This window comes from Neofelis nebulosa, chromosome 4 (assembly GCF_028018385.1).
Source record: "Neofelis nebulosa isolate mNeoNeb1 chromosome 4, mNeoNeb1.pri, whole genome shotgun sequence".
Taxonomy (NCBI): domain Eukaryota; kingdom Metazoa; phylum Chordata; class Mammalia; order Carnivora; family Felidae; genus Neofelis; species Neofelis nebulosa.
Window position 1 is genome coordinate 111,748,160 of NC_080785.1, and position 23,075 is coordinate 111,771,234.

Sequence of the window (23,075 nt, forward strand, 5' to 3'; positions counted from 1 at the left end):
AGTGCATTCCTCCTGGGTTTTATTATCTGCCACGTTTCTGGGCTGTTCGTTCCCCCTTGTTCTTTTCTTAGGGTCTCTCCACGTTTTCCCTCTCTGAAGGACATCAGTCGCTATAGAAACAGCTTGCTCGCTGCCACGGCTTCCTTATTCAGGCTGAAAGCCACTGATGCAAATATTTGAAAATCACAAAAAAGAACAGGGGCCACACAGCCAGGGTATCTGCCCAAACCCTTCCTGCCACCTCTGCAAGGCACCTGTCGTGGTAATAATGATAGCAGCACCCATTTCACAGATGGAAAGGGTAAGGACTTCCTGCCATGAATCCCTGGCCCTGGTGTCCTGGCCCCACCGCCGGGGGCAGGCACGCGGGGTTGCTGCACACCAGCTCTGTCACCTGCTCAGTGGCACCCTCTACTCTCTTGCCCCTCTGAGAATTTTTTCTCCCTTCTTATATTCATTTTTATTTTTTTATGGTGTAAAATACACATAACACGAAATGTACCATCTTAACTTTTTTTTAGCATACGGTTCACTGGTATTGAGTACATTCACAGTCTCGTGCTGCTCTCACCACCATCCAGCTCCAGAACGTCCCAAACCAAAACCCCACACTCGTGGTTATGGGCTGAATTATGTCCCTCCAAAATTCTGGTGTTGAACTCCTAAACCCCCGCAGCTCACAATGTGACTGTATTTGGAGGCAGGGCCTTCAAAGGGCGGATCTCATTAAAAGAGGCCATTACGGTGGGTCTTAACCCTATCTGACCGGTGTCCTTGAAGGCAGAGGAGAATTGGACACGGGGACATCAAGAGCATGTGCACAGGGGAGAGACCATGTGAGAACATGGGGAGAAGACGGCCATGTCCGAGCCAAGGAGAGAGGCCTCAGAAGAAACCAGCCCTGCCCACATCTCAGTCTTGGGCTTCAGGCCTCCAGAGCTGTGAGAGAATAAATGTTTGCTGTTTAAGCCGCTTATTCTGGTGCTTTGTCATGGCAGCCGAGCCGACTGATAACACCCATTAAACAACAATCCCCCGTTCCCCTCCCCCACCCCCCAGCCCCACCCCGCGGTCCTTAGAATATAGTTCAGTAATGATATGGCCAGAGTCTTATTTTTCAAGTTCAAGTTATTCAAATGTGTCATAATTATTTTCTCTGTGTGCTTCTAATTTGATACACAATTAGATTCATTAATTTCAAAATAAATTCGATTCCAGCTCTAAGTTTTGCTTTTCAATTTAATTTTCTTTTCCGAATACGTACGCATTGACCTGCTACAACAGTTAGAAATTTATAAAAAGATTCAGCCAGCTACGTCTTGCTTCTATGCCTATCTATTCGATCTTTCCCTCTTGTTCCCTATGGTTCACCACTCTAGTCATTTTCTGGTTTTTCCTCAAAGCGTTTCTTTTTTGCAGAAATATGAAATTCTTCTCTCTTTTTTAAGATACCTTTTTTAAATGTTTTATATATTTTTGAGAGAGTGCGCAAGCAGGGGAGGGTCAGAGAGAGGACAGAGGATCTGAAGCGGGCTCTGTGTTGAGAGCAGCGAGTCTGAGGTGGGGTTTGAACTCACAAACCATGAGATCATGACCTGAGCTGAAGTCAGATGCTCAACTGACTGAGCCACCCAGGTGCCCTGATCTTTTTTTTTTTTTTAAGTAGTGTTCACATCCAGCCTGGAGCCCAAGGTGGGGCTTGAACTCACAACCCTGAGATCAAGACCTAAGCTGAGATCAAAAGTCGGGTGCTCAACCGATTGAGTGACCTAGGCACCTTCTTTCTTTCTTTCTATCTATCTATCTATCTATCTATCTATCTATCTATCTATCTTTCTATTCTTATTTTCCCTCCTTTCCTACATTAAAGGTAGCACGCCACACGTGACTCTACAACAACTCCCCCCCCTCCCTACTTTTAGCATATTCTGGAGATTATTCCGCACCACAACCAGGCCACAGAACTCTTCTCCATTCTGTTTTCCTGCTACGTGGTACTCCTTCTGTGAGTGAATGAAAGTTTCTTCAGACAGTCTCTTATTGCAAACTATTTGTGTAAAGCCAATCTCTTGTTGATTACACAGTTGACTGTAATGAATAACCCGGGGATGTCATGATGGGGAAGACGCGCCTTCAGGGTGTAAGTCTAGACACGGGGTTGCCAGGTTGAAAAGGACGTGTGTGTGTCACTTTGGTAGTTTTTGCCAAATCTCCCTCCACGTGGGACGTGCTGTCTTTCCTCGATCGGCCAGAGATGGGAGAAGGCTGGTCTCTCTCAGCCTTGCCAACAAAGCGAGTCTGGATTTTTACCAGTAAGATAAGAGAGAAAGGGTAGATAGAACATCTCCTCAGGAACAAGTTGTATTTCTTTTGTGATGAACTGAGAATTCATGTCTTTGCTTATTTTTTCTGTTAGGGTCTTACATTTCATCTTGGTACTTAAGAGTTTTCTATATGCTAGTTATTCATTCATACTTTGATTTTGTTTATGCTGTGTGTGGCTGTGCAGAAAGTTTAATTTTTTTTGTTTATTATCTTTTAATTTTTTTAATGTTTATTTATTTTTGAGAGAGACAGAGCATGAACGGGGGAGGGGCAGAGAGAAAGAGGGAGACACAGAATCTGAAGCAGGCTCCAGGTTCTGAGCTGTCAGCACAGAGCCCCATGTGGGGCTTGAACTCCCCAACTGTGAGATCATGACCTGAGCTGAAGTCGGACGCTTAACCTGAGCCACCCAGGTGCCCCAGAAGAGTTTTATTTTTAAATAGTCAAACGATCAATCCTTTCTTTTCATGGCTTCTGAGTTTTGATTCTTGGTTGTAAAGGCTTTCTCCACCTCAGGGTTCTAAGGGAGGTCAGTCACATGTTGTAAGTTCTTTTACGGTTTCATTTCAGTCATATGTTGTGACTTTACGGTTTCATTTCTTTTTTTGTGGTTGTACATAACATGAAATTTACCTTAATCACTTTGAAGCGTTCGGTTCAGTGGCATTAACGATACTCACAATGTTGTACAACTGCTCCCCTCTATCAAGCTCCAAAATGCAGATGGGTCTTAATTGTCTTAACAAAATTCAGGAAAAAGTCCTTCATGACCTCATGGTGAGCTCATTCTTGTCATACATGAAAGTTCCCTTTTCACTTGAATCTAGTCTATTTCTGGATTTCTGTTCAGTTCCGCCAGCCTGCTTATTTGTGAGTTAGCCCCTATTATTAAACATGAGAGTATCTGCCCATCCTTTCTACATATTAGGTGCAGGAGGCCCTGGTCACGCCCCAGGTTTGCCCTTGCTCATGTCTGTGGCTCCTGTGCTCTGGCTCTCCTCCTAATGAAGATGTCTCCTGGCTACACAGTCTCTGGCTCCAGGCTCTTTCCAGAGCTGCAGATCTGTCTTGCCATCCCCTGGTCCTAAAGATTCCTGACGGTCACATGGCCCCTACACTGCTTCTCAAACGGGCTCCCCTCCTGGGTTCCACATGGTGGTTCACGGCCCCATTATCTTTCTGAATCATTCAGGCCAAAACAGAGCTGTGGTCTTTGACTTTCATTCTATCCCTACATCCAGCTGGTCCCTGAATCCTTCCAGACTTCCAGATGCACAGCCTCCTGAACCAGTCTTCTTGTTTGCACAACCACATCCCTCGCAGGCGGTGAGACCCTTGTTGCCTTTCACTGCCCACCCCCTCCTCAAGCTCTCCCGGCTCCAACCTGCTGGGCACTGTTCCGCCTTGTCTTCTGGGCACTGTTCTGATCTTGAAGTGGCCAGACTTTCCCCACTTTTCAGAACTCAGTCTGCACATTCCAGGCCAGCATTCGGGGCCTCTGCTAAAGGCTCCCACTCATCCCTCTGCCTCCACAAAAAGCACATTCCAAGCCACACTGCCAACCACCTGCCCACTGTTCCTCAAAGCACATCCACTTCCTGCCTCGTGCCTCTCATGGAACAGCCCTTCTGCCACAGTGCCCTCACTCCTGCACCAGGCCAGGAGCCAAGTCCTTCAAGACCAGACTCAAATCCTATCACTTCCATGATGTCTGCTGCAATCCCCTGGATGCAGGTGTGATTTTTTCCCCTTCCACACTCCCAAAGCACTTCCGGTCTCCATCAAACATGGGTTGATGAGACTTTCCCCCCTTTCTCTCCTCCAGCATCCCCCCACCACGGACTGAGGGCCCCTGGAGCCAGGGTGACAAAAGCCCTGATTAGTGGCTGACCCCCCACTGCACTCTGCTCTGGAGGATTCTAAGGTGAGTCTGGCTGGACTGGGCAGAAAAGAGGGCTGTGAGTAATTAGTGATGTCTGCCACAGACACGAAAGAGGAGATTCGGCAGGCATGGACCCCACATTTGCCAGGCTGTCCTCGTGAGCAAGGATCCTATTTTATTCATCTGCATATTCCCCAGGGCTCTGTGCACAGACCCCACGGAAGGTAGGTGCTTGATTAATGCCTTTCACATGAATTGTAGGCAGTATTTCCATAATGGCCACTCATCAAAGAGATTTAACCCCATGACTCCACTTACAGTTGATGTGATTCATTTCCCTTCCCACCGAGTAGACTGAGCCAACTGAGCACTAGTCTGCATGGGCAATTCAAATTCTTCTTTCCCTTGTATCTTTTTTTAAATGTATTTATTTTTGAGAGAGTGAGAGAGAGCGAGCGAGCACAAGTGGGGGAGGGGCAGAGAGAGAGAGAGGGAGACACAGAATCCGAAGCAGGCTTCAGGCTCCGGGCTGTCAGCACAGAGCCCGACACGGGGCTTGAACCCACGAACCGCGAGGTCATGACCTGAGCCAAAGCCAGTCGCTTAACCGACTGAGTCACCCAGGTGCCCCTCACTTTTTAAAGAACCCTGCACCACAGACCTTCATCCAACATATTTTTGTCTTGTTTGCCTGGTTTCCCTACGTACTATGTTTTTTATTCTGTATTTTGACACTTAAGCCTCTGGTTACTGCTGGCCCTAGAGGGACTGTCCCCCCTAGGGCTAGCCAATTTCTAGAGATGGGAAAGAACTCGTCTGTGAGCTAGCCTTCCAGAGCCCACTCACCCCAGGACCCCTCCTCTTTGGCTCCTACACTCCAGGGTACTAACCCCCTGCCCTAATCACCCCAGGGCTAGGTACCAGATAACTAGGGACAGCCCTGAGCCCCAGAGCATGCTGAAATTATTCAAATCAGTCGATTCTATGCCTCTTCTCCCGCCTCACCTGTTCCCCCCAGAAACCACAGTCAAGTTTCCTGCCCCCACTTTCCCCTCACTCTCTCTGCCTCCTGATGACCCTGGTGCCTCTTTGGGTGACCCTGCCTGGTGCCATGTTTCCTGTTTCTAGGGATCTATGAATATAATAAATTCTTTTTTTATTTTCGAAAGAGAGAGAGAGAATATGTGGGAAATGGGCAGAGAGAGAGGGGGACAGAGGATCTGAAGCAGGCTCCGTGCTGACAGCAGAGAGCCCGATGCAGGGCTCACATTTACAAACCACAAGATCATGACCTGAGCCGAAGTTGGACACTTAGCCAACTGAGCCACCCAGGTGCCCTTGAATATAATAAATTGTTACTTCATGACAGTCACCTTTGTGTCTGTGTGACTTACCACACCTGATTAAAACCAATCTTAGTTACCCTTAAAACTCTAGCCCTGTTTTTGATGAAAAGTAAACAGTCATTCTTTGTTGAATGATTAAATAATCCCAGTCTCTCTTTGTCTCATACAAAATACTTCTATTTTCCATGCTATTACCTACCACGCGCAAAAAAAAAAGAAAAAAAAAATCCGTGAGAAGGATCCAGAAAGCTGATCATCCTGTTAACGTTAGAATAGAAAGAAATGAACACCCCACTTCCCTTTTCTTAGGGGACCAGTTCTACTCAGTAGTCATTTTGTTATAGAAGAAAAGGTAACCCACAGCCTTAAGGAAGGGAAGAGAGTGTAGGTGTTGACAAAGTGGTAATAACAGCACCTGACATTCGCACGGCAGTTCATAATTTACAAAGCCCTTTCCCCAGAGTTTATTCCATCTGATCCTTGCGACTCTGCAAGTGAGGGATCCATCTCCCCATTTTCTAGCACCCTCATGCTCGGCCCGCCAGCACATTAGAGGCCGCCAAGGACTCCAGCGTGGGGTCCGGTCTCCAAATCCAGTGCTGTGACTGTCACGGCTCCATGCAAAACCTGGGCAGGAAGCAGAAGGTTCGGAAGCTGATGGCATGAAAAGGAAAGCCCTTCCCGACAGGATAAAGGACCCGTTGTGAAAACACACAGCTGGCACCTTCCCTCTGAGCTGGTGCCCGGAGCTGCTCACACCTGAGGCAAGTCCTGGGAGTGGCTGATTGGCTCACTCGGGGTGGCTCACACTCCCCAAGCGGCTGAGCTCTTTAGCGCCTGCACACGTGCAAACACAGGGGCGCTGGGAGGCATCCTCTGAGAGCCTTCACAAATATTTGAGAGCGGGGCACGGTGGGAACATCAGGCTGGGCAGAGACCGATATCTAAATTGAATTGAACCACGAAAAACAGCAACAGACGTTCGCCGAACACCTCGTGTCTATGAGCAAACTGTGTTCACACGTGTTACCACGGGCAGACTCTGTAGGTGCCCCTGCAAGCTTTACAGACACGAAGGCACGTTTCTGGGAGGTTCGGCAGCCTGCCTGGTGCAGGGCTGCCTCGAGGACATGCCGTCTGAGCTGAGCTGGGAAGAACAGCCGGGTCCAGGAAGGGCAGGGTGAGCGCGCCCCCGCCCCGGGCACAGAGTGGACAAGGACCCTGGGTGAGAGGAAGGAAGTGTGCTGCCTTGGGGCGGGGGCCACAGTCTAGGTGCGGCATCTACCCAGAGAGGGGCACCGAGGACAGTTTCACAAAGAAGAGTGACATGTGCATTTCTTTAAAAATTGGCTTCACTTGATCCCTTTTGCCACAAGACCATCATGAAAAATGCTGTCCAAGGATTTGTCCACCGACTACATCTGTGTCCCCCTGGGTATAAGGGACCCCAACGCCACCTTGGCTCCGGCTGCCAGGAGTTGGGAGGGAAAGATTCATCTCCGGGTGGAGGGAGGGAGTTGTCGGGGTGTGGAGCCGCCCCCAGGGTCAGGGGGACTGAAGACACAGTGAGCCACAGACTTTCCTCAATAAAAGATATGTTGCCCTGACCTCCACCCACACGGAGGAGGGCAGCCTTCGGCTCAGAGGCCGGCTGGTAGCACCATCCGCTTTCCTTGCAGACAGGGAGACTGAGGCCCACAGAAGCTGGGAAGGAAGTCCTCGTGAAGCCTCAGAGTGGCAGAGCTGGTAAGCCACACCGTACCTTTACCATCAAGGGAAGAGATACAGGTGTTACTTAAAATGGGGGCCTGTGGATACAGGTGTCAGCATCAGACCCAGGCTCTCCTGCATCAGTCCCTCTGCCTTCTGAAAGGCGCATGTCACCGAGGCAAGTCTAGAATGGTAACACGGTTTCCAAGAGATGTCACGGGCCCCAGCTCCCAACTTTGCCACCTTCTGTGTGAACACAGCACCCTGGCATCTCTGGTGAGGGGTCTATGGCAGAGCCCACGGCTTCGACTGCCCCAGCTGCCATCCCGTGTGAGGGTTTCTGCACAAGCAGAGAGCTCTCCGTGTTTCTCAACTCTGCCACTCTGGAGGTGCCCCCCACCCTCCAAGGTGGCTGCCTTCCCACAGGCCACACAGGTGGCCCCGCAGGATTTGCTCAGCCTGCCAGAAAAACCAGCTCTGGAAAGACAAACTAACAAGAAAAGAGCTCTGGTCTTGGCCTTGGCCTAATTCCCCATCACCCAGAGAGATCCAAGGCGATTAGCTATCTAGCAGGCCGTTGCATTTATTCACATCAGCCCGGTGATTTCAACCATTCCTGACGTTCCTGGGGAGTTTTCCTCCCATGGGCAAGGCAGCCACGGGAGGGGTGTCGGGCTGACTCAGAGCCTAGGCTCCAGAGAGCTGGCTTTGGTGTTCCTGGGGACATCAGGCTGATAGGAGGATGGACCCTTGCTCCCACTGCAATTAGGGTATCGGTCCTGCATTCCTGGCCACCCCACAAAAGGTCAGCCATCACCAGGTGGGCGGGGCCCTTGCAGGATGTGTGGTTCAGACCAACAAGACAGATGGTCACTGTGGAGCCTCTGGCTTTGAGAACCTTGTGGCTGGACCAGCAGGAGCCAGATGTGGGAGTCATGGCTACTAAAACCCAGAGGGCGTGTGAGCTGTGGATGAGCTACCAGAGAGGAGCAGGCACAGTTAGGGGCAAGGAGAGGGCCCTCCCGAAACCCCTACTTCTGAGTCTAATGTAAGCACCAGCTCATATACGCTACAGGAAAGGGAGAAACCGGTCCAATCACTTTGGAAAACATTTGGGCATCTTGTAGGGTGGAAATTTCATGCTTAACAACCCGACAATTCTACCCTAGGCATAAATACACCCAAGAGAAATCTACGTGCGTGCCCCAGGAGACAGGAATAGGACTGTGCAGCAGCCTGCGGTTGTAGCCAGAGGATGGACGTCTTGTAGCAAAGGGGACTACTCTACAGTCAAAGCAGTAAGTTAAAGCTTACACGCAGCCCCATGGTCAAAACTTAGCAACAGGGGCGCCTGGGTGGCGCAGTCGGTTAAGCGACCGACTTCAGCCAGGTCACGATCTCGCGGTCCGTGAGTTCGAGCCCCGCGTCAGGCTCTGGGCTGATGGCTCAGAGCCTGGAGCCTGTTTCCGATTCTGTGTCTCCCTCTCTCTCTGCCCCTTCCCCGTTCATGCTCTGTCTCTCTCTGTCCCAAAAATAAATTAAAAAAAAAAAAGTTGAAAAAAAAAAATTAAAAAAAAAAAAAAAAACTTAGCAACAAAATATAAAATGAAAAAAGCAAGTCATGAAAGACTGGGGAAGTGTGCAGTTCAGCTATTTTACATAAAAGCTAAAAACATAAAAAAAAAAAACAAACAAACAAGGAAAAGCCAACAATGTATCTTTTTAGAGTCTTATACCTAGGTGATAAAAGGGTAAAATAACAAAGCAAGGGAATGAGACACACATTGGAAGAGGATGGTTATGTCCGGCTTCTTGCCTGAGTGTAAAACTGGAAGACACGTACCCATATAAAGTTGTTGGGGGGAATCAGTGAAATCGCACAGCATGCCCGGCATGTAACAGGTCTTCAGCACAGGCCAGCACATTCCCCTGTCCCCACATACGGTTTCAGAGGAGAAAATTCACAAACCAGCTCTCCAAAGAGATGAAGGACAGCTGGTCCGTGGATTTCTTAGAGACGAAGCATCAAACTACCTTTCAGCTCGACTTCCTGCAAACTAAAAATTCCCAGGTTTAACATACAACAGACCCTTTCTCCCCCTCTTCCAAAACATGAAGTTCAATCTGCCATGTCCTCCACCCGATTCCAGAAATTCCCACGTGGGGCTCTTCAAGTTGCTTGATAAAAACAAAGCGATGCTGCAACCCAAGTTCAGCTTCTATTGAAACTCGGCCAAAGTCTACTTTGAAAAAACAAAGGGCAATGCGCACAGTGAAGTGGATTGCCTTAAAAGAAGCGCAGATTCATTTCTCCAGGACGTGAGATCATATATGTATACACGCAAACACACATACATACACACACACACACACACACGCACATTTTTTAAGAGAGAGAGCGTGCTCATGCAAGCAGGGGATGGGCAGAGGGAGAAGGAGAGAGAGACGATCTCAAGCAAGCCCCGTGCTGTCACCGCAGAGCCTGACACGGGGCTCGAGCTCATGACCGTGGGATCATGACCTGAGCTGAAATCAAGAGTCGGATGCTCGACTGACTAAGCCCCCCAGGAGCCCCGTGATAACAACTCTAACCTGCAGGATCACCGTCTAACGTAAAGACAAACAGGCAAAAGCCAGAGGCTGCCAGGCAGTAGAAGACTGGGGTTAAGGTGGAGGGCTGGAGTCAGCTCTGCCTCCCTGTGACCTGGGGCAGGTGACCTTGCCTCCAAAGGCTCGGCTTCCTCACCTCCAGGGAGGGGCACTCACAAAGCCCTATCCATGGGGCGCCATGAGGGCTAAGGGAGGGCATGAGTGTAAGGTATGTGGCACACAGGAAGTGCTCAATAAATGCTTACTGTCATTATTAGGCACCTCTGCATTCTTTGCACTGAAACATGTGTGGTGTTGTCAATTCCAGCACAGGATACAGTGAAATCAGCCACTCCTCTAAATTAGCATTAATTATGCACTAACATGTCAGCAAGGGAGACCAACGTCAGAAGTGTCCTTGGTTCCTAGAAGTTTGGAAATGATGATTTAGATCTTTCCTGTTGATTCCTCAAGCAGATGCAGGGGCAAGCCATACCCTAGGAAGCCTTGTTTCCTGAATCAAATCCCTACCTCCTAATGAGGGGTGGGAGTCCCGCATGATAACGGTGAAGAGGTGGAGGCTGGGGGCCTGGAATCCGGCCGCAGGCTTTTCCCACCCACTCAGTCTTGTCAGGGTAATGGACAGGCAGAGGGAGGCCTTTGGCAGAAGCCATCTGCCAGGATCCTAGGGGTCCTGCTAGCTGGAGCCCCTGATCCCTGCTGGCCCTGCCTGTGAAGAGGTTAGAGACAGGCCCTCTGGCCCTCTCTGCCCACCCTTACCACCTGGGCACGCTGCTCATCTCCCAGCATGGAGGGATGGGCCGTGGTCCTGCCGCTGCCAGCCCAGCGCCCTGTGGAGTGAGTGTTCCCCAGCCATCCCGGCTGCAGGGCACCAAGGTCTTTGTGCCACCAGGCAGTGTGACTGCAGGATGGTGCTAGACCTGGCTGCACTGTCCCGTATGGTAGCCACCAGCCCCACGTCTGGGGAGAACCCAACAAGCACTGAGGTAGCCGTGGAGTATGGGGTTAGGTAGGACGACTCTGGGGTTAGACTTCCTCAGGTCAAATCTGGCTTCGTTATAGTAAGGCGTCATGCAGTGTGTTCAACTTCCTTCAGCTACAAGGCAGGGGGCAATAATTACCCTACCTGACTTGGACTGTTGGTAAGATTGACTGAGATAATCTGCACAGAGTCCTCAGGTCAGTGCTGGGCATAGAGGAAGTGATCATTAAGTATAAGCTGCAGAAATAAGAAACAAAACAAACAAACAAACAAAAAACAACACCCACTCCTGCCCTCGCCGACCAGAAATTACTATCAGTAAAGTTTGGTCTTGGGGCGCCTGGGTGGCTCAGTCGGTTAAGCGTCCGACTTCAGCTCAGGTCATGATCTCGCGGTCTGTGAGTTCGAGCCCCGTGTCGGGCTCTGTGCTGACAGCTCGGAGCCTGGAGCCTGCTTCGGATTCTGTGTCTCCCTCTCTCTCTGCCCCTCCCATGCTCATCCTCTGTCTCTCCCTCTCTCTCAATAATAAATAAACGTTAAAAAAAAAAAGTTTGTTCTCAATGGCTTGCCAGCATGAACTGTGTGAACTGACCTGGGAAGACCTCTAAGACACGTCATTGGAAGAAAAACGTCAAACTGTGGAATGATATCTAAATGGCTCTTTTTAACAACCCACAGACTCATGCTTTTCCCTATGGCCAGCCGCCCCTCGAGTGCCCTTGGTCAGGCCTGAGCCTCCTGCTGGGACACCCAGGATGCGTGCCTTACGAAGGGCAGAAGGTTTAGGTGGAGGTGGCCACGGCTGTACCTTTTGGCAAGAACAGCGGAGCGTAATGTGACTCCTTGTTCAGTCAACACCCACTGTTCCCACATCCGGTCCCAAAGGGCATGTGCTGGGGCGTGGGGTGGGGAGGAGGTCACTCCTGCTAATGGACAGGCCTTCTCTAACAGGGCTGCTGCAGGAAGACAGAAAAGCAACCAAATAAATGTTGCCTAAATGCCTGCTGTATGCCTGGTCTTGGCGAGGCACTGGGAGCCTAGAGTTGATTCGTAATTTGATACATACTATATCAATAGCCCCCTACCCACTGTTACATAATTTGGGGTTTGTTGTTGTTGCTGTTGTTTGTTTTATTTTAGGGAGAGATAGAGAGAGAGAAGAGAGAGAGAATGAATCTTAAGCAGGCTCCACATTCAGTGTGGAGCCCGATGTGGGGCACCATTCCAAGACCCTGGGATCATGACCCGTGCTGAAATCGAGAGCTGGACACTCAACTGGCTGACCCACCCAGGTGCCCTTGTTACATAATTTGTACTTGTGATGTCTACTGACTGCATGATATCCCATCAGGGGGATAAAATCAAGACTCACTTAACTATTCTCAAGGGTGAGGCACTGAGATTGCCCTCAATCTTTGCTGTTATAAATAACAATGAGATGAACATCTTTTTACAGACATTTATAGAATTGTTAGGACTGACTTGGCAAAATGGGAGTTCTAGATCAAAAGACAGGACTATTTTGGGGAGTCTCCATCCATAGAACCAAAAATGCTTTCCAAATGGACAATTTTGTTGCCAGCAAAGTGTGGAAATCTGAGCTTTCTCACATGCTTGTGTGCACAGGGAGCCGGGCCTTTGTTTGTTATGGGGGAGGTGGAAAACCCACTTGGTTTCCAGGCAAGAACCCTATGGAAATATCCTTTTGGTCTGAAGAACACGTAGCTCAAGTCACATATATATTTTTTTCTCCTCCACCTTTGGTAGGGAGCACAGAACCTACATGTGACCCAAACAAGGGTTCATAAAATAACCCAGGCACTGGGTTAACTCACGTGGACTCCAGTGCAGGCGGCATCTGTGTGACCGCACGGGCCATACCCAATGCACCCAAAAGTGAGGTGACTGAGAACCAGCTCAGAGGCTGCCTATGTCATCAAGCCATAGTCTTCCTGTTCCAGCAACTTTCTCAAGATGGTGCTGCACCGTCTGATTCCAGTGTTTAACCTCAGTGCTTTACTGGGATGAGAATGCCCACGTCCCCAGATTGCCTTCCGGCTCTAGAGATCACGGTTTCAAGGCCTGTTTTCCAAGGAAGGTCTCGTTTGCTTTCCGTGCTCCTGTGACATTCAATAAGCAGAAACCCCATTAGCAGCGGCATATTGCATGAGTGTAAGAGCTTCAGACCAACGACAAGTTAAAAGCAAACTTGCATCCTTAAGCTAGCAGCCAAATGGCCATTTGCTGCCATCAAGAAAACGAGTTCGGTCATCAGCCTACACAACCCCACTTGTGCTAAAAATGTTCTCGTCAGGTTCCGAGAGCAGGGAGTAGGGACGAAGGGGGACTCAGAGTCACGGGGCCAAGGGGCTACAGAGGCGATATGATCCAGGCGAGACGGGGCTGTGTGCCACCAGGGCAAGGACAGCGTGTGACCAGGGGCGTTCTGCCTCTGTCTTCTGCTCTCTTTTTACGAACCGTGCATATGGCAAAAAGTCCGAGATCACAGCTTGTTGGCCTGAAAAACAGTTTGTTTCCCTCAACAAAAGCCATTTCCTCCTCTTGTGTCTGCTGATGGTCCAGGCTTCCTTCCACGGACCCTTGGAACAGCATGTTTTTGTCTCCCCAGCTACAACCACACGGAGTTACCTTCCACTAAAGGAAACCGCCCTCCGCTGTAGCTCTCTGCAGCATCCACGTACAAGCTCAACTTTATGAAGGACATAAAGACAGACATTAATTTCTTTACTAATTGACAACAGCTTGAAAAAGGTATAAAGATGCCAGAATTCAGCATATGGGCTATGGAAACACATTTTGGCTCAGTTTTTTTTTTTGTTTTGTTTTGTTTTTTGTTTTTAGTTGTTGCAACACGCTTTATAATGTAACCAGCTAGGAGGCTGTTAACGGTGCGGCATTTTAGAAATAATGCGTTTTCGGGATTTCGTGTTTAGAGGGTTTATTTGAAAACATCCTACTCTCTACTGTATAAATAAGAGAAAACAGCATGACAAAAAGTGTCATAACTAAGGTTCTTGGCGTCTAACAAGAGGATCTTCTGCATCAGGCTGGAGGATGAGGACTCAGTTTCAGAGAACTGAGGAAGGCTGGCTCCCACCATGGGACTAGCAATCACCTCCCACGTGTCATGCCTGTGGGGACCATTCTCCTGTTCGTTTTCCGTCTCACCAACAGATTCTGGGTTAGCCAGAATCATCCAGAAATACCAGACCTTTCACCCACATAGTTCTGACCAAAGTTGAATATACAGAAAGTTTATAAACAGGCAACAGCTGTGGGGTGGGGCGAGGCACTCACTCCCAGAAACTTCCAGGATGTGATGAGATCAAGGACTAAAAAGCCCGTGAAAAAAAAAAAAATAATAACAGGACGCTCTGGAAATTCCAAATAACGCTTGAGGCAAATTACAGCACACCATGAGATTACTCCAGGAGAGCAGCAATCCCAAGGGTTTGAAGCTTCAGAAAACGTTAAGTATATTTTTAAAAGCCTTCGTACATTTAGAAGCAAAGGAAAAATGTCACAGGGACAGGCAACAAACAATGTGCCAAATCAGGCAAATCCCTGACCTGACCCGGCTTTCACAGAACACATTGTTTTAAAACTATTTTCCCCAAGTCCTTCAGATCGTCCTCATTTTTGTTGGGAAATAGATTAAAGAGACTCTGTTTCGACTTAGGTATTTGACCGCACACAGTAAACCCACTGACTGACAGTCAGTCTGGAAGACAATAGGAAGGATCTGGATTCACGTCCTGACCGCTGCTTTGTAGCTGTGCGAGCTTGGGCCAACCACCTGGCTGCTGTGATCCTGGTTTCCAGTCCCTTACGACTGCCCCCAGGGATGGTGGCTGGCAGGTGGCTGAAGGTTACACAAGAGAGCAGGTGAAGGCGGCTGTCGGCAGCAGTGTCTGTCCAGCCTCCCCAGCACGGCCTTCCTCCCTCGCCTGAACGGGGCTGTGGGTGGCCCGGGGTGGGGGTGGGGGCGCTGTGCCCAGAGCAAGCTCCCCTCAGAGACAGTTGTCACAAGCCCTCCCTGTGAGCGGGGGCAGATGAGCCACGGCGGATGAATGGAGAAGGCCAACTGGGGCACTAACGTCTTCCGGGACCCGCTGTGAATCTGCCTGTTCTTGCCCACCTTGCTAACAAAAGTGCATCGGCTTGAGGCCAACGCGAAGAACGGGGTTCAAATAGAATGGGACACCTGGCGGGGGCCAGGAGCTTGCGAGAGACGTGGCCCACACGGGAACAGGTGGAAATGGCAGCGTGCCAGCAGGGCTGAGGGGAGCAGGAGAGACCCAGCTCCTGGGGTTGCTCAGATGACCCAGCGTCCGGCTAAAGCGGGAAAGTCTTCCAGGCTCTGCTTCAGGGGAAAAAAAAGCGAAACAAAAATACATGCAGCCACTGCCACCGAGTTTTCTCATATGGGGGCCCCACACATCACTGTTGCTGCGTTCGTCCAAGTCCGTCCAAGCTGCTCACCATCCATCCCTGAGCAGATGGCAGTCACCCTTCTTCCGAGAGCGAAACTCTCCCTGTCGTGGCTCGCAGGTCCTGTGTCCCCCGCCTCGCTGGCCCAGAGGGTCTCTCGTCACCGCTCCCCACCCCCTCACTGCGTGTGGGGCTCCGCTCATCTTGTCTCTCCCCTGGAAGGCCCCCAACTTCTCCCTGTGTGCCTGGCCTCCCCAGGCCCAGTGTCCCCGCTCTGTAGTGTAACGTGCTCCACACCATAGAACCACACCCCCCAAAGATGGTGTGCTCCTTGGGGGCAGGATGACTTATCTTTGTGTTTCCAGCATCCAGAAAGTGCCAGGCCCACAGAGAATGCTCAGGAATAAGGGAGCTAGTGAGAACCCAAGGTTGTGGTTTACGGGGTCACAAATGAGAGGTTCACTGCAGGGAACTGACTGCAGGGTCTCATGTCCAGCCCAGCCCCAAATGGGGACAGTCACAGTGTCTTCCATCAGGTGGCTGTCCAAAGACTTATGAAACATACTTCCAGGCTCCCTGGGGACCTCGGCTTCCACCAAGACACCTATCCAGTTTCTCAACGATGGTCTCAAAGGAAACACTCAGACCCCGTGATGGGTCTGACTCTGTGATGAGTCCACACCCAAGGTCCCTGGCACTGGCTCACAGACTCCTGAGCCTGCACAAGTGACTCAGACACATCACAGAAAGGGGGGGGGGGCTGCCCCACAGGAGCAGGACTTCATGAGGGAAGGGGCCCCAAAGATATCACACAGAGTAAAGCGTAATTAGCAAGAAGATTCAGAAGTATTCTCCAAAACGCCAAGTGTTAAAAGTAATTATAAGCAAAGATCAAATAACTTGTGACCGCACTGTGGATCTCACTGGTATGGTGCATGGAGGGAAATTTCAGTTTCTTCCATAAAAGCATGCCTGCCCTCTGTGGCCTCGGATTTCTTCCCCCTCTTCACCATGAAGAGGCATCTGGCCTCCAAAGGAACATCCGAGTTCAATCTCAGTTCTTCTGAGTTCAGGGTTGTACACAATCTGTTGACACTGCTCCTTCTTGTATAACTGCTGGGAGAAAGCCCGAAGTTCTGGCCACGGCCCCGAGACCTGCCCACAACTCACCTGGCTCACTGCCATCACGGCGCTGGAGGCTCAGCTGTGGCCCCCACAAGTTCATATGCTGAGGTCCCAAACCCCAGCAACTCGGAATGTGACTGTGTTTGGAGACAGGGCCTTTTAAGAGGTGATCAAGCTAAAATGAGGTCACGGGGGGCACGCCCTCTCCAACCTGACCAGTGTCCTTACAAGAGGAGACGGGGACACAGAGACGCACGAGGGACCACCACGTGAGGACGCAGGGAGAAGACAGCTATCTGCACGCCAAGGAGCGAGGCCTCAGGGGAAACCAATCCTGCCGGCCTTGGACATCAGCCCCCAGAACTACACAGAAGTAAACGTGTGCTGTTTAAGCCCCCGGCCCGGGGAACTTGTTCCGGGAGCCCGGCCGGAGCCAGCTCACGTGCATGGCATCCTCTCCATCGGGCTGCGACAACCACAAACGGTCTGCCTTCCCTCCACACGGCTCCATCACGGGCTCTATCCTCGTGCAAACAGAACTCTCTTTGCTCAGAATGCCACCTTCGCCTGCCCACCTCACAAGCTCATCCTCAACCATCCACACCCCCTGCAGACATGACCGCCCGCGTGCTGGGCCCCCTGCCGCAGGGGGCTGCTCCCTCCTCTGTGTGTCAGAGGCCACGGTCATGCGTGCAGCCCACGAATGGCCCTTTGTCGAGAGGCCTGTAATCTGGTGCAAAGTCTGAGCTCCCGACACTGGGGTTCTGACCGTTCTCACACTGAACAGGACCAGAGTAAAAGTTTCAGAGAGCTTTCCTGCTATAATCCCTTCAAGATGCATGCATTCAGGTAATGCCCATTTTAAAAGGAAGATGGCCTGCTCTATTTCCTACTTCCCAACCCACCAGCATGACAAATTCCATTCATCTTTTAATCAACTCGACATTTCCTGAGCACTTGTTATGTGGGGGTGGGCAGGGGATGCGATGAGCCAAGAGCCCCCTCCCCGCCCCAGACAGGCCTGTTGTCATTCTGCTGGAATCAGACAAGAAACACAGAAAACGCAGAGCAGGTCTGCTGGTGGGACACAGCAGAGCAAGGGGCAGGCGGGCAGTGCACAGGTGCGTGTGTGGATGTGGGGGTGACAATTTCAGAGCCTCACGAGAAGGTAATCTTTCAGTAAAGGTGAGAAGGAGGTGACAGAGGAAGCCACTCAGACGGCTAGGGATGCATGTTCCCATTTCCCATGGCGGAGGGGGGGTGCGTGGGCGGGGAGCACAGGGAGGCCAGTGATCTGGAGACGGGGGTGGGGGGTTGGGGATAGGGAGGGGAGAGTCCCTGGAAGAGATTTCCAAGGGGCAAGGGTGGGGTGTGGGCAGAGGCTCCCTGCTGAAGAGCCTCCTCTTGTGTCTAGTTTGCTTCCTGGTGAAATTCAGGGCCCTTTTCCTTCAGGGTTTGCTGTAGAGACAGAACTCAGAGTCCCCATTGTACACCCAGCCCAGGGGGTGGCCCTGAGCCTCCTCACTGATGCAGGCAAGGAGACAGTCTCCATATCTGCTCCCACCAAGCTGCAATGTGCCGCACCCCCCTTTGTCAACGTCAGAAGTGACATACAAAAAAGTAGAGGGAAGTGTAAACCCAAGGGAGTGAGACCCACGGCCCACGGTGAGGGAAACAGAGAATGGCCCAAACAGCAGGGGTGGACGCAGGAACCCCAGGGACTCAAGGAGACATCAGCTTGTTCTATTGACCAAACCACTGGCCTCAGTCATTTACACACACATACACATGCGTGTGTGCACGCACACTCCCATAAACACGCACACATAGCTGAAAGGATATACCATAAAACGGGGTACTGGTTGCTTCTAGGTAGTCTGATTAAGGTCATTTTAATTTTTTTTCTTTTTTAAATATTTTCCAAAATTGGTACAATGAACTAGCATTTTGTCATCTGGGGAAAAAATAAAGGCTGATTTTTTTTTTTTTTTTTTTGAGTCACACTTGTACCTGTGCACAGACACATAAAGCATGGAAACGAAATCACCCAGCCCTGCAATCAGCCCCCCATCCTATCTGCTGAAATGACTTTAACTGGAGTTAGGGCGTCCATGCATTAAACCAACGCACAGGGACTTGGCCAGGTGGGGAGGATGTGAGAATTAACGAGAGGGGGCAGGGTGAGGTACCAGCGGCGATCAATATGAAGAGTCCTTTAATACCGCACTGATGCTTCTGCTGGCTTGGATCAGAGCCATCAAGACAATCCCTCAGCCTCTGGCGAGACACCCTCCGGCAAGGCTCTTACCAGAAATAGGTCTGGGAAATGCTTTCCCTTCTATTCTGCTATCTCTGCCTTCTCGGAAACATACCTGGAAGCTTATCTTGGTCACATGGTACGTTCCCTGCCAATGTGGCTGCAACCCCTCCTCCCTTTCCCAGGGGTCCCTGAAGGTCCCAGACCTGGGCTCAGCACTTGCTTTGATCAATGCAATGCAGCGAAGGTGATGTATGGCCAGGTCTGAGCCTAGGCTCCAAAGGTCTTGCAGCTTCTGGAAAGCCTGCTCACCTACCGGCTGACGGAGACCAGCCCAGTCACCTCCACGGCCTCTGCCACCCCAGCCAGCAGCCGACGACCCCCAGACCAGAGGTGTCTTGCCGATGACCTGTGGCTGAGCCTGGCCTAACACACTGACTCTCGGGACCATGAGCTAGACAAATGGCTGTTGTCTTAAGCCACTCAGCTGTGGGGTGGTTTGTTACACAGCGATAGCTAACTGATTACTAATGTCACAAATGTCCCTGGGCAGGATAACCTTGGCTCAATTTAAACTGCTCCTCGGAGAATTTTGTTTTAGACTGTGAGGTTCCAGCTGGGAGAACTGTTCTCCTGTGCCAGACGCCTGGGTTTCCCAGTCCACAGCAGCGCCCTTCAGAGGTCAGGCACTGCAGCAGAGGAAGAGCCACAGATAATAACTTGGTAGCAGGCACTGCATCTATTGATTTTAAAATTGTTATTTATTCGAAATTACAAAATACATGAGTGCAATCTCAGATTTGCTATGCCGATCACTTTGCTATGTTTCTACATACTCACACTCTTATGTCTGTATCTCCATGTAATTATGTGGTATGACCCTCTTTTTCTTTCCATAAACCGTTGTCTGTTTTTGCCCTTAACAATGTATCATGGAAACCCTTCCACAGCCAAAATTACAGATCTCTCTCTTTATTTTTAACCAGCAACGTACGAATGTGCCCTATCGTACGAATAGTCTATCTAACTATTCCTCTGCTGGTGGGCATGTGGATTGTTCCGGACTGTTCACAGAACAAGGTTTGCCTCTCTCTGTGCACCTGATAGGTCCCTCTAGGATAGAAACAGAAACGTGGTGTCATTGGCTAAGTGAGCATTTTTTTTTTAATTTTCTTTTTTGATGTTTGTTTTTGAGACAATGGGAGAGAGAGAGGGCAAGCAGCGGAAAGCAGACAGAAGGAGACACAGAAGCCAAAGCAGGCTCCAGTCTCTGAGCTGTCAGCACAAAGCCTGACGTGGGGCTCGAATTCACAAACTGTGAGATCATGACCTGAGCCGAAGTCGGACACTTAATCGACTGAGCCACTCAGGCGCCCCAAGTGAGCATTTTAAAGGAAAGACAGAGGCAGAAGGAGACTGGCCAAAATCCACAGACCAATGAACCACCCTTCCTGCAAAACCAGCCAAGCTCCCCTTGTCCATGTTTTCTGGTTTCTGTCACCTTCCTGCTCTCCTGGGCTCCTTCCTTTTCCTTTTTCCGTAGCCTCAAATGTACTTAGCATGGGACTCGTCAAATAGTGTTATCTTTCCTGCTTTACTCCAAAAAGCATGTGCACTGAAATTGCTATATTCTACAGGGGATAAAAACTGCCCTCCGTTTACTTGTTCTTGTGCCCTTAATTTTTTTTCTCCTTCAACAGTCTTGCACTAAAAAGAAAAAAAAAAAGAGTTCTACTGTTACACTATAAAATAAACACCAGATTCTTATGGGAAGGCTATAAAAGGAATCCCTGCAAAACTGGGAGACACAATATGCATGGAAGTTAGTACAAAAGAAACCCAAAGAGAAGACGAGAAGTAACAAAACAGCGGAGAGGTACAGAGAATCCTCGCCCCGTGCCGTCCGGAGCCGGCCCCACAGCCTCTCCCGCTGCCTGGATGGGCGAGCGTTCTGGAACAGTGAGGACTGCAGGTGTTGGACCCAAACTCCCTTCCACACCCATAGCTGGCAATGTGGAAGGTAGTATATCCTTTTTCTGGCAGTCCTGAGAACCCAGGGATGTTCTCAGGCGTGAGGCAGGAGGCCATCTACCCCCACACAGAGTGGTCCAAGTGGGCACAGCTCTGCTCCGACGGTCACAGCCCACCGGTGCCCCTGAATTTGCCGAGAACAGAACACAGTTCAGCTGCTGAGCTTGGCATGTCTACGGCCTCAGACATGCCTGGGTTTTGACTCTGCCCTTGGGGAGTGGTGTACAAATGCCCTCTGACCTTCACTTTCCTCACTGCAAATGTGACAGTAATAAGGGCAGCATATAATCTGTGGGGAGGACAGTTCCTTGTGCAAATAACACGAGGATCAGAAGCCACCTGGTGACTTAACCAAGGCCACATGCTACAAGGTAGCAAAGCACCTGGTCGAGGGGGACGTGCCCGGCATGTGGGCATGACTCCCAGCAGGGCCTCAACACCCTTTGCTTAGCGATGGCTCTCCACTTCCACCCCTGCCTCTGTCCGACCATGTGAAGCAGCCTGGACCAGCCTGAGCTGGCCGGTATCAGGCCCCTGAGCTGCTTAGCTGTTTTCCTTGTTTGTGTAGGCCCTGCCTCCCACAGGCCATGTGGGAATGTTTTGATCACTTCTGGTGGGTGGCTGGCTCAGCACCTGTGGGTGGACTTTTGTGCCCTGGAGAGGAGGCCACACTCTCCCACCTCCCCAAGGCCTGGTCTCACCCTGCTTCTCTGAGCTTGTCCTCCTGCTGGTGGCTTCCTTCCGTGAATTCAGTCCCCAGCCCACGAGAGGCGCCCACCGCTGACCCCCGATGCCTGGGACCCACCAGGCTCGGCACCCACCTTCCCACCAAGGTCATGGCAAAGCTCCTCCGGTCCCCTTGCAAGGAGGAGAGGCCGAGATGAAACGAGAAAGTCTCTCCCGTTTAGGGAGTCAGCCCTGCTGGCCCCCTCACAGCCATAAAAGGCAAAATAAGGAAGAAACAAATATATAAAAAGCTCCATACCAATATGTCCCAAGATTGGAAGAAATACTTCACTTCTGTTCCAGTTTCCTTGACTGTAGGATGAGAAATCTTAAGCCTCTTGCTGAGGGCTATCGGAAAACTCAAAAACACTCCAAGTCCATTTGGTGCCTCACACGCTTTACATACACTAACTGGATTAATTCTCACAGAAGCAGCTCTACTCATGTCTGTTTTACTAAGGTGGAAACTGAGGCACAGCGGGCCGACGGCAGGGCCAGAATCCACAGCTGGATGGCTTTGCTCTGAGCACCTGAGGCTGTTAGTCCTGAAGGCCAGGGTCCCACTTGATCCCACAATCCTGGGATCACAACCTGAGCCAAAGTCGAGTCTGACGCTCAACCGACTGAGCCTCCCAGATGCCCCATCGTAAGATGGATTTTTAACCCCGTGTGTCTTCTGGTTCGTATATCCTAGCCCCTAAGGCGGTAACATTCCCTCCACTATCTGTACATTCTGTCTTACAAATTCACCTTGAGCCCAAGTGAGCAGACTGTGTAGGAGGAATGCAATGTTTGACAAGATGGCAGGGTGTTCTGCTTTTTCTAAGTGTTTTCTGGCATCCTCAGATTCCTGGGCAAAGGCACCCGCTTTGAGTGGTCACCCAGCCATGGTGTCTGGGAGGGACTGTACTAAGACGAGCCCCTCAGACACGAGGGCTGTTCTTTTGGCTTACACAGCCCCATGTGCACAGGGCGGTCCCACAAGTTGCTCAACGCTAGGAAGAAAAGCAGAAGATAAAACCTGAATTCAAACAATTTCACTTCTCATGAGTCACTGTGACCTGGGAACAAGGGCCAAACCAAAGTTAAAATTGTGTTCCCATTAGCTCTATTCTTGGCAAAAGAGGCAAAGAGTTGGTTAAAAAGTAAAAAGGCTGAAGTATGTGCTCGTGGGTTCCTAAAGGGTAAGACGCCACCTTCACAATTCTGTCCTGGCCATCTGCATTGTTATTCACTGAACACATTTCCCTATTACACGGACTCCCTTTTTTTCTTTATAGCAATGTATTTATCAAAGATACTTTCTATCACTACCATTAACAGAAAACCAGTCACATCCCATAAACAGTAAGTAACTTCAGAGACTGCAGTTGGCCTACCCCATATCTATTCTTTGCCTCCTTCTTTGTAACCTATACACCTGAATTTATTCAGTTTGGCAATGTACCTGGCTAAAGCACTCTATCTCCCAGCTTCCCTAGCAATTAGGTGTGGCCATGTGACCAAGTTCTATTCATTAAGATATAAGAGAAAGTTGATAGAAGGAACTTTCAGAAAAGCTTCTTAATAACATGGTAGACATGATTTCTGACGTCTGAAATACAAATGTGATGTGACGGCTGGAACACT

The 23,075-nt window shown here is 50.2% G+C and overlaps 1 protein-coding gene across 7 annotated transcripts in view; it reads right to left on the minus strand.

The window, feature by feature from the left end:
• MGLL (monoglyceride lipase) overlaps positions 1-23,075 on the minus strand; it is a 246,811-nt gene that overhangs the window by 34,389 nt on the left and 189,347 nt on the right. The gene's annotated exons all lie outside the window — the stretch shown is intronic.